The following is a 12487-nucleotide window of genomic DNA, read 5'->3' as shown; positions in this document are numbered from 1 at the left end:
ACACAGTTTAATTTACCACCTGTTGATTTTTCCAAAAAAGTAAATAATTTAGCTGCTACACATGAAAATTAGCCATACAGGACCTACTGTGGCTCCAATTAATATAGGTAACCATGGCAACAACAAAAAACTGATAGAATGTAAATGAATAGTGCCCATCTGGTGCTGTCTAGTTGTTAAAATGAAATCGCCTGTACATTTAGGAGGATATGAATGAAAGTTAATCTTGTTTTTCACCATGAATTCATTCTTCTGAATGTCAAAGTCTTTTTTTTTCCGGACCCATTCCCACCTGTTCCTCTGAAAGGTCGCCCTGGAGGTGGTCTACATCTCTTGCTTCCACTTAACAGTCAAACAGTATATTCCCAGTGCCAGGAATTACAATCACATGTAGTGCAGACCTCTGAAACCCCTCTATTGTGAGCAAGGGCTCTCTGGCACACAGGGTAGAGCTATATGTAACAGTGGAAGGCGGCGTTCTCTCATTAGCTTCTCCCCATTTCATCTCTGTCCCTATTGTGCCTCGCTTGGACAAACCGGACTCCCTGATGAAGAGGAGAAGAAAAGGCGGTGAGAACTGCTTAAGCAGGAGTGAGGGAGAAATTCATTATAGTAAGTGGGAGTATGAAAGGAGGTGTACTGTTTCGCGTTTAATTTCCTCAAAATGAGGCAAATGTGCGCAACAATGCCTGTGTCGTACTGTGACTGTCGGCAAAAAAAAAAGACACAAAACTGCAAAACGCACATTGAATACGTCATCAATCACATTGTGAGCATGGAGTGTCACTGTGTTTGTCATGAACTAATCCAATATCCAGCATGAGAATCAGTAAAGGTCACGGCATAGGGCGAGTCCAGCCACTCCTTAAACTCATTCAGTTCCTGCAGGTGAATAACAATCCGTCTCCCTTCACTGCTTTCAAAAAAAGGCCGACCATTCAATTCTAGACCGCAAGCCTACAAAAACCTCTTTCAAACTGTGAGAGAATGAAATCAGTGCTTTCTGTAGCCCACAAGTGCGAGGGAGAATCAGCTGACCTCCCGGTGGCAACACCTAATCAAACATATAGGATTAGCAGCGCAATTAATAGCAAATCTTTTCCCAACACAAAGCTTTCATTATTGCATGGAAACGTTTCGAAATCGCGAGTATGATATTGGACCTGAGAAGGTTAAGCTAAGTGAGACCTCATTTGCTTTAAATCCTTAACTGATTACAATCCATAATCTATTTTGGAAATTGCCTGTGGCAAGTTTTGGACCACTTTAGTTCAGGGATGTTTTCTTCGATTTCTTTTTACTAATCTAATAATGCTCCACATTTGACCCTGATTATCAATTGCCGGAAGTCACCAACAAAATCTTTCATATGCAAAACATTTCCGCACTGCTGAAAGAGAATGGCAAACCTTATTCATCAATGCTCTGAGTAAACACGTTTTAATTGGAAAAAAAGCTTTCCTATGCTATCTACAAAGTCTGTGCTTTTGGGTTTTGAATGTGCACGCCAGACAAGTTTCCCAATTTAAAGCTGAAATCGAAGACTTCTGATCCGCAGGCTTTGTTGATGTGCGACGGTGGGTTGTGTGACCTTGTCTAATGTGCTTCTATTAGCCAGTGAACCGTTCACCCAGCCATGTCATTTAATGGACATTTCAATGGCTGTGGGTTTACTTTCTGCCCAGTGGAAATTGATTGACACTCAACAAGTGAGTGTCCATCGGTAGCTTTTTGAGGTCATGCCTGCAGAAGTACGGATTCTTAACACATGAAACTGTGTAAGAGTTGAAGCATTAATGGTGTTTAAAAGGAGGAAAGGGAAAAGTGGTTAGAAAGTGGTAAGTCTTTCAGTCTCTGGAAACATGTACAAAAGGGCATAATTCTGGATTATCGATAGCAAATCATGCAGATGTTTTTTTTTTTTTTTAATGCGTTTTTACAAAAATGCCACTCTGATCAAGTGACTTGGAAAAAGCTGCAGATTTTAAAACATTAAGCTATATGTATTGTTTGTGTTGTAGTGTGGGTTATGGCGAAATACTCAACCTAAAAGTGTTTTATTCCTCTTTTGCCACACATTACTATTTTTAGTTTTACTATTTTTGGTTGTTGATTGGCAAAACAAGATAGATCCTGTTCCAGAAACAGTTCCTGGTTTCACTTATAGCCGCTATAAACACTTCTTCCATTTCCAATTTCCTTTTTTGGTCTGTCCTAAATATAAGTTTGTCTGGCTCTAAACTTACTTACTGGCTGTTACAAATCGCTAAAACTCAAGACTTCTTGCATAAACAGAAAAGGTATTTATATTGAACACCATATCACCACAGTTTAAATATTTTTATTAATAGCCTCGAATTATGTATCCTACATTCTAATGTAAATAAACGTCCCTGTGTATATTCTGCTTCTACCGAAAAAAATAATGTATCAAAACAAGCACATTTATATAATGTAAACTTATGCTGTACTTTGCAGCTAAAACTACTGTCAGAGCCTTCTGACCAATCAGATTCCAGAATTTAACAGTACCAAAGTTTAAATGAAGTTATATTGTAAGCAACAAAAAATCCGTTTGTTTTTTTCTATTTTATAAATTTTTACTCATACTCATACTATTTTTTTTTTTTTGTGAAACAATGTTTTTATCGCCTTGTATAAATCTTGTCAAAACCTTGTCAGGCATCTCAGTACCCTTAGTATGCACCACTGCCTGCACATAAATCAAAGTGCAGAATATATTTCTGGAAAAAATAATCGTATCTGATTAAATCAAATTGAATTGTACCAGAATGATCCTACTGTATGTGTTTATTGGTAAGCAAATAAATATGCATAACGCATAAAGCATATGGTCCATTTGTAACTTGTCAGCAGAGGCTAATTTGTTAAAATCAGTCCTTCTCGCTTGGCTTTACTGTGACTACAGTGGGGGACGAGAAAAGACCGGTATGTTTACAGGGTCTAAAAATGTTGGCAGCAGACTGCATGAAACCAAATAAATTAAGGTGTCACTTAAAGACATTACACCCCAATCACGCCAATAAGCATCAATAAGCGTTTTCAGCGACTAAAAAACAATGTTAATAAAGTTATTCTTTGTTGTAAGTTGATCTATATTTCTTTCATTTTTCTTTTTATGTTTTCTTTAATGTTAATCAGGATACAATGTTATGCAGAGGTGTACTTATAACAACTTTATAGACAAATGACACTATTTACAGTCGCGGCGGAAATTTGGGGGGCGCGAAATGTTTACTTTTTCCTTGGTGGGCGTGACAGAAAATAATTGAGAAGCACTGGTTTAAATGAACAGTATGCTGTGACACTGTTGCTTAACTTTAAAGACAGTGTCCCTTTTTCAGTTAAATTAGATTACAGAATAGATTTTAAGTTGTAGCAGGAAGAATTATGCACTGTATCACTATTTCAAATTAGACTGCGTTCAATATTTATTATTAATGTTATTTTTTTTATGTTACACATTAAGAATTTGAAACAGTATATTATTTCATATGTACATATTACAGGTAGACCTAACATATGATAGAGATTTGTTTCGATGTAACTTGAAAATATCGAGATAATATCTAAAGTGTTAACGAATGATGATCAGTATATATATATAGTATTAATAATTGAACAAAATACAGTACAGAAATGAGCAAAACAGCAATTACCAATAATGTACAATAGACTACAAAGTATTTTATGTATGTGGCAGCAGGTTTGTAAGAGAAGTGTGGAAAATACGCTGCTACATTTCTTGACACATAAACCTAAATGTTTTTACAATTTTGTCGTATAGCTATCATCACCATTAGACCACAAAATCATAAGTTGAACCATTGTAACTCAGGGGCCATCTGTATATATATATATATATATATATATATATATATATATATATATATATATATATATATATATATATATATATATATATATATATATACACAGTACAGACCAAACGTTTGGACACACCTTCTCATTCAAAGAGTTTTCTTTATTTTCATGACTATGAAAATTGTAGAGTCACACTGAAGGCATCAAAACTATGAATTAACACATGTGGAATTATATATGGAATTATATACATAACAAAAAAGTGTGAAACAACTGAAAATATGTCATATTGTAGGTTCTTCAAAGTAGCCACCTTTTGCTTAGATTACTGCTTTGCACACTCTTGGCATTCTCTTGATGCCTACTTTGAAGAACCTACAATATGACATATTTTCAGTTCACTTTTTTTGTCACTATATATATATACACATACACATATTTTTTAGGTAATATTACAAATCACTTATTCAGTTATGCTACTAGGAACTAGGAGTAATTTACCTAGAATGTGTGACTTGTCTTTCCTTGCATATTGTTATGCTGCGACTGTTATATCTTTATGATGGACGCTAACATTTGCACCAAGAACAGTGAGACTTTTTTAAAAAAGTGAATTTTTGTCATGTACTGATATATACCGCAAGGGTCTCAAAGTCATCACAGAGGCCTACATATGCATTTTCTCTGTCAATAAACTTCAGATATCTTTTGTACACTTCCTGGTGTCTGTGTGACTGATATTCCCAGATCCCTGTTTGGAGAGACTGAACAAAGATAAGTGGGATGAGACTCTTGGAGTCATGGCTAACTCAGAGACGAACCGACCAATAATAAAAAAAAAGAAGTATGCATTTCCCATCTTTAACATTACCCGCACATATTTCAGATTTAAATGCAATAAAAAATGCTGCACGTCAGCACACCTTTTTAAAGAGCATATAAATAACATCCAGCAAAAAATATGAAAACATTTTTAGATTTTCCAGCATAGCAGTGAACATCCTACAGCCAACATTGTAAGGCTTCTAAAGGCGGCACATATAATTTTCAGTATCACAAATACTGATTAAAATGTAAGCAGTCACGCAGATTCAACATCAGAGTAAAAGTGCTATCCTCACCCCCTGTTGTTAGCAATGCACAAAGAGACGCAAAGCCACAACTAAAAAAAGACGCCAAGAAAAAGTCAGCCGCTAAACAAACAGAGACTAAAGAAGCTCTTATTCTGAATGCTGGACTGAACAATGACATTGAGCCTAGGGGTAGGAAATAACTGAATCGGATACAGACATTCACTGTGTCTTCTCTCTGCGTTGTTGACTTTTTACCGATGCACAAAATGGGTATTCGGTGAATGCTGCATTATTATTGACTCTCCTGCTTAAAAACCAGTCTGAACAAGGCAAGGTCACAAAGCAGATAAAAGAACAGCTAATCAATACGTTATATAAAGTAAATAATGCATGCAGAATCACGCTACCTCACTCAGTTAACACCCATACAGTGCACGTTTACCATGTGGCTCGCACAACAATCTTAGTAAAGTCTGGATCTCGACACATTCTCACTTCTACGTGTACAGAAACAGTCAACCAGTGAAGTCTATTCAGAACCTGGAAAGGATTTTTGCCAAGTATGACATTGGAAGATGTCTCAAAAACACGTCGAATAACCAACATATTTTCCAAAAATGACAGAAACACACAACAACTACCATATAAACCAACATCACAGGAAATGGATGTGACACAAGAACTCACCTTTCTCCTCTTTTGTCTTCTCCTCTTTACCAGAGCGTGAATACAGCACCTGAAATCACACGGAAAAAGTATATAGTGAACAAATGAACTTAAGTGAACTGTCGTTAAAATGAGCTCTGTGACCGAGATGCAGGCCTGGTGACAGTGTGAAATGGATGAGCAGCTGCTACTGTAAAAGGTTTCATCCCCTGTTATGACTCACACTCAAATATCTATTATGAAAATGTCTGAACTATGACTTAGCATGAAACACCAAGAGCAATGAAGGATATGAGAGAAGAAATCCATCCTGTCTAAATCATGTAAGATGTAGAGGAGCCAGATGAAGTAGCCTGAAGGCCTAGTTTAAAGCAATTGTATGATAAAAGCATATATAATAATCTGATCACTTTCTCTTTCTCTCTTTCTGTTACTGTATCCCTCCATGCTGATCTGTATGTGTTCTCCTGCTGTCTCATATGATGTTGGTGTCTGACTCTTCTCCCCTTCAGATCTGCATGATACTGGATACCATCCACATGAATAACTTAAAGATTGCATTTCCCATAACAATTATTTAAACTCTTCTACCAAAAAAACTGCTGATGTAATCATAAAGCCTCGCTCCAAGCGGTACAAGGTGTAGCACTTCAAGTGTTCATACAGAATCTTATCTTTTTTGAAGAACCCAAACACAAATCAACAAAAGATCAATCTGGTCCTCAAAACCCCAGTAAGAAAGTGATGAAATGTAATTAGATTTAGTCAGAGCAACTTTTGGTGACACGTACGACAGCGACCATTCTTGCCTGCTAGATGTGAGAGAAAAACTTTCTGCAAATATTTATGCGACTACCATTTGGAGTAAAGACATTCGAGAGAAAGTGATCCAGCTACCAATGAGAGTAAAGGCAGTACAGTGCATGTGATTCATTTCTAATGGTCCATTTTCTACTGAGAAAAGAAGCAATTCTGACGACTTTGCAGTAAGGTGACTATGCAACAGTAAAATTGTGTGAATGTGGCTGTAGGGTATGACATCTTAAGTTAATACGACTATACGAGCTGTGACAACAGTTGCGGGCCGACTTCCCTCAGATCAACTAGTTATAATTCTGTTCACTTTTAAATATACTCTGATATCACTGGTGTTGCTGGGGATTTTCTAGTAAAACAGTTCTCAAAACTTTTGAATACTTAGTTTATCATTTTTCTGGGGTTTTCTTTCTTTTGAAAACAGAAAATTTGATTGATCTCAAGATTGAGGATGTGCAATTACATGGCAACCACAATATTAACATGTTAAAATGAATTTATCATGTATAGAAGTGATGTACCCTTGTTTTGTTTTAAGTTGTTTTTACTTAATTTTTTTTTAAGTATTTAAGCACCTGTACACCTCAACAATGATAGACATGTAATGAATGGACATTCATTGCCATCCAGATGAGGATGGGTTTCTCTTTTGGGTGTGGCTCCTCTCTCTTTTTCCTTGTCACTATAACCAATGTGTAAAACATTAGGGATAATCTAACAATTATAAGGAACAAATTTATAGGCAGTGAACTTTGACACACTTTTATACAACTTTATAATCACTTTATCTCTGTGAAACTGCTTTCAGACCACGTACATTGTTAAAAGTGCTATACAAATAAAAATGAACTGAACTGAATTTTGGTGTGTGTACAAACAAATGGCAACCAAGTAGAGAATGCTTTGTAAAAAAAATAATAAAAAAAAATAAAACTTATGTTTCCAAATTATGATTCCAAAAAAGTCTACTAGAAGAGGATGTGTTCTCTTTTGAAAACTGAGACAGCTGGGTTTCATCCTCCTGTTGTTTTAGGGAGTTTTTAACTCTTTAGGGATTTAAACATAAAACTACACACAGAGTCCTACCAAGCAGCTTTGGGACAACTACTATTGTTAGTGCCACACAAATAAAACTGCATTGAACTGAACTGAATAGAAGGTGAGTTTGTGGTTAGAGGATTAAGGCAACTTTCTCACAACACTGTCAGAATAAAGATATAATAAGTCACCATGAGTAATCAGAAACATTCAAACTGTTACAGGTAACAAGGTGAACTGAATCTCAATCAAAAACACAAACGCAGAGTCGCACACAACCCGCATCAGCATCCCACACAAAGCCAAATGAGATTATTCGCTAGATTATTACAAGAAGTCTTAATTATTGCTCCTGGATAAAAATTTGCTAATAAAGTAACTCAAAAGCAATCCGTAGATGTGTGTACAGTGGTATACGAGAAGTTGGAGATCTTCAAAAGTGCACACAGATCCAAATAAACAGAATAGGAGTAATAAAGAAAAAGCTTGTGATTGGAGATCTTACCTTATTTTCTACGGCTACCTGCACATTATTAATCCAACAGTGAAGCTGAAACTGTTCAGTGAGTTCAGTGCTGCATTCTGCTCTGCCCTTTACTTAGTGTGCGAGAGTCAGAGGGAGAGAGTGTCACACGCAGGCGCACACACACACACACACACACACACACACACACACACACACATTCCCATTCAGGCCGTGCACCACCCCCTACCCTCTGTTCTTTTTTTTTAACAATTGTATTTACTCAGTGCACGTTTTTATATACCTCTATTTAGGCATTACACAGATTTCTGGACAACCAAGCGCTAAAAATGAACTATTTATAAAAATAAGTGAAATTTACTACTATATATATATATTTCCCAATCCTAAACTTTGGTCCTGTACCAGATGTACAAAAGGTCCTACACAGTTGAATATTTTCCCTGTGTCAATTACCTGATAAAGAGCCTTTAATGAGTTGTGTGTTAGAGCAGGAAAAACACTAAAAAGTACATCATATTGGGTACCTCCAGGGTTGTGTACATGCAGATGGCACACATTTTTAGTAACAGTTTCACAGACTTTCTTTCTAAACGAGAGGTGGCAAAAGTACCCACATCCTTTACTAAAGTAGAAGTACAGATACTCATGTTTTAAGATACTCTGGTAAAAGTTGAAGTACTGACTACACTTTTTTACTCAAGTTAAAGTAAACAAGTTTAGGCTCTGATATGTACTTAAGTAAAAAGTAACCATTACCACTATTTGTTTTAGTGTCACGCTGGTAACTGGACCTCACATCATATTAATATTAGGGCTGTCAATAATTTTTATTATATTCATATTTAATCGCAATTAATTGCATGATTGTCGTGAGTTAATTTAACATAAATCGCAACTTAATCACACAGCGTTCCCCAACCTTTTTTGCCCCACAGACCGGTTTAATGTCAGACAATATTTTCACGGATTTTAAATACAAACGGTCAAAAAGAAATGCACGCTACAGTAATCGTGCCCTAATAAAAATGTGTGCCGTTAAAATTTATTTGCATTAACGGTTTATTAAGGCTTTTTTACCATATAGAACTCAAGCAGAGAAAAGATGATGATCAGGTGATCAGGAATGTCTCTGTTCTCAGTCATGATTACATCACTGACTCCCTCAGTCTTATCCACATTAACCCCATACTTCTTGTTGCCTTCTGCCTTCTTCATTGTTATCTTCGTAATATAGTCTACGTCTGTGGTGTGTGAGAGCCAGGAAATTATACACCAGCGGTAGATTAAAAAAGCCGTGCAAGGACAGGAAGCAGGTTGATGGGCTAAAAATGGCACGCAATGTGAGGGAAAAATATTGACATTTCACCAAATAGATAACGAGCCTCGTTTGAAAATTTAGAAAGTAGAAAGTACAGATATTTGTGTAAAGCAGTTAAAGTGAAAAAAAAAAAATATATATATATATATAGAAAAAAATCTACTGCTACTTACTTACAAAACACTAAATGGTTTGGCTCGCATGTATCTATCCAGTCTTCTAACACGCTACAATCCGTCACGCTCCCTGAGATCTCAAAACTCTTAACTTCTAGTAGTTCTTAAAATAGCAAAGTCCACTAAAGGTGGTAGAGCATTCTCACATTTAGCTCCTAAACTAGGGAATAGTCTTTCTGACAGTGTTCAGAGCTCAGACACACTCTCCCAGTTTAAGTGCAGATCAAAAATGTATCTTTTTAGCGAGTTCTACACATAACACACATCATATCATACACTTGTGCTCCAGAACATCTGATAACATGCACATTATGACCTTGTGCTTGGTAATATTATGAACAGCAGCTACGCTAATTCCTCTCCACTGCTTCTCTCTCTCTACCCATCCCGAGGCATCCTGAGGTTGCGCCAGCTCCAGTCGTGTCCCACCTCATGAAGATTGTGGACTTTTAAAGAAATAGATGGCGACCCTGCATACATCCCGAACCATCTAGAGACGTACCAGCGCCATTTGGATTCCACCTCATGTGGAGTTAGGACATTGGACATCTTTAAGTGTTTAAAGGCTCTGGCATGGAGAAACTGGTGTTGGATCTATAATGATTGCAAATGTTGAGCCATTTTATGAGTTACACAGTAGCTCCTGGTTCCATAACCTCAAATGACTGTATAAGACTGTAGAAAGAACATTAGTCATAATCTTACATTCCAGTGCTCATATTAGTTCTCACTCTCCAGTGTTCTGTATTGTTTAAAGACTAGAATCACACTCTTGATATCACCCAGATGAGAATGGGTTCCCCCTTTGAGTCTGGTTCCTCTCAAGGTTTCTTCCTCATAACATCTAATGGAGTTTTTCCTTGCCACAGTCACCACGGCTGCTCACCAGGGATAAATACACATTGTTCCCCTTAACTCTTAATTTCTGTAAAGCTGCTTTGAGACAATGTCCACTGTGAAAAGCATTATAGAAATAAACTTGACTTGACTTGACCAACAACTTCATTTTTCCCGAAGAGAAATTATTACTTGAAAATTGACTTATAACTGTATATAGCTGCAATTATATGTGAAACAATTAGTAACACAGATAAGAAACAATAAATGATCCAAGAAATTATTCGAACTGGTACTGACCCTGTGAGAACAGTGTAAAACAGAAAAATAAAGATTAAAGATAAGCATGTATTGTTGTAATAATCCTGGAATAATGTAGAAATTTAAAACGTTTCCCAATAGTGCTATCTCCAATAACGTTCTTTCCTTGACCTATTCTTCATCAAGGTGTGTTGTTAAAAGAGAAACGTTGCGTTTATTTAAATGCAAATAAGTCTACTGTAAATTCCATAACATTCAGGGACCGACCCATACCATCATCATTGTAACAAGCCAGTGAAAGTCACCAACAGGACACATGCTGTTAACGTGAGAAGAAATGCCTTGGGCTAGTATTCAGACTTCCTTTCCCACCGGGGTTGCCACTTGCCACCACTGGCCAGACCCGGCCTATATCTAAACAGACAGCAGATGTTGTGGGGAATCCTGCCCTGGTGATTATGTGCTTGGGAAGGCTTTATGGGAAGACTCCTTCCTCTACGGTATTATTGCTGCTGTTAAGGGGACCGATTTGAAAAAGTCTTTTGACGACCGTTAGCTATGGTTGCACGGAGCAACAATGGTGGGCGATTTCCCTTTGAAAGTGTCTCTATTCTTCTTGCCTGGCCCATGATAATACTGCCCTTTACAAATGCGCACAAACCTGTAACATAATCCTGTTCAAAGCACAGTGTACATGGACTAGCACAATGAGCAGAGCTCTAAATAACCAGATCCTGTGAAGACTTTTTTGTCTCTTTTTCCGCTTGCGCTGTACATCCCAAGTATGGAATGGTTACACCGAAATGTCTGATGGTCTGGCTTCAGAGCGACATTGCTTTTTGCCTAATCTCCTGGGGAAAAAAAAACAACAACTAATGTAAGACCAGCACAGATGGACAACTAAAATACCAGCACACTGCATGCATACCTTCATATTTCCTCGCAGGTGTACAGACGCTAGACCGTACCACAATGACAGCAAAGCTAAGCAGCTGTGTTTGTCTAATTATGGTCTACTGATTGCATTTATCAGATTGCAATTCAGTGATAGAAAACCAGTTCAGCGAACACTGCAGACAACTACCCACGCAAAACAAACAAATAAACCAGATTTAATCGTATAATAATGATCCCACTGGAGTCTCGGGCTCATGCCTCGTTAAGCCTCAGTGCCGCGCTTTTTATTTGCGAAACAATAATTCGGTAAAAAAGTATTTCTGATGTTTCTGGCATATCTGACACCCATGGTGGTAAGATGATTGATAGTGTGTGAGGTAAGGGTGTGGTATTGAACAGTGGATGCATGGAAAGGCTTGAAATGATTGAGCATGCCTGATGTCATTATTGCAGCACAAAGATCTGCTGAGGTTCATTCCTCCTCCCGTGACTCACACACTGAGAAAGACACAAGGCTGGATGACATGCAGTTACACTGTATATGTGTGTGTGTGTGTGTGTGTGTGTGTGTGTGTGTGTGTGAGAGGAGGGTATTACGTGAGATTGATGGAGTGTGCTGGGCTGAAATTGTGTTATTGCCTTGTGTATGATTGTGTGTGTGTGTGTGTGTGTGTGTGTGTGTGTGTGTGTGTGTGTGTGTTTGAGTACTCTACATTTTTTTCTGGTTCAGAGGTGCTGTTCTGATAGTGGGCTCCTATTCAGCCTCCTAAATAGACCAGGGTTTTGATTGGCTGAGAGACAGAACAAGAGTCTGAATGCTCTCAAGTGTGCTGGAGTGGCCTATGGAGGGGGCCATATCTCTCACTAGCTTTACTCCCAGGTTTCATTGCCTACAAAAGCAGTTCTGGTCACAACACCACAGTCTGCTGTTTTTTTGTCCAGTTGTCACGGCATACAAACAACTCATGGATTGTGCAAACATAGCTAATATCCATTTAAAGAGACCTACTCATAGTTTTTCAGATCTCTGCTCAAAAGCAGTCCATTAATTTACCCAGCATCAGCGAAAGTC

The 12487-nt window shown here is 37.5% G+C and overlaps 1 protein-coding gene across 23 annotated transcripts in view; it reads right to left on the bottom strand.

The window, feature by feature from the left end:
• nrcama (neuronal cell adhesion molecule a) overlaps positions 1-12487 on the bottom strand; it is an 84980-nt gene that overhangs the window by 40700 nt on the left and 31793 nt on the right. For 22 of the 23 annotated variants that reach the window (XM_046859139.1, XM_046859152.1, XM_046859147.1 and 19 more), the window contains exon 2: positions 5607-5655. The gene's annotated coding sequence lies outside the window, so the exon portion shown is untranslated. Of the gene's footprint in view, positions 1-5606; positions 5656-7944; positions 8055-12487 lie in introns of those variants that run through there. The other variant, XM_046859140.1, reaches the window with a different exon arrangement.

Source organism: Silurus meridionalis, chromosome 10 (genome assembly GCF_014805685.1).
Source record: "Silurus meridionalis isolate SWU-2019-XX chromosome 10, ASM1480568v1, whole genome shotgun sequence".
Taxonomy (NCBI): domain Eukaryota; kingdom Metazoa; phylum Chordata; class Actinopteri; order Siluriformes; family Siluridae; genus Silurus; species Silurus meridionalis.
Note: the sequence above shows the minus strand (reverse complement) of the source record. Positions and strands in the feature narration are given on the sequence as shown.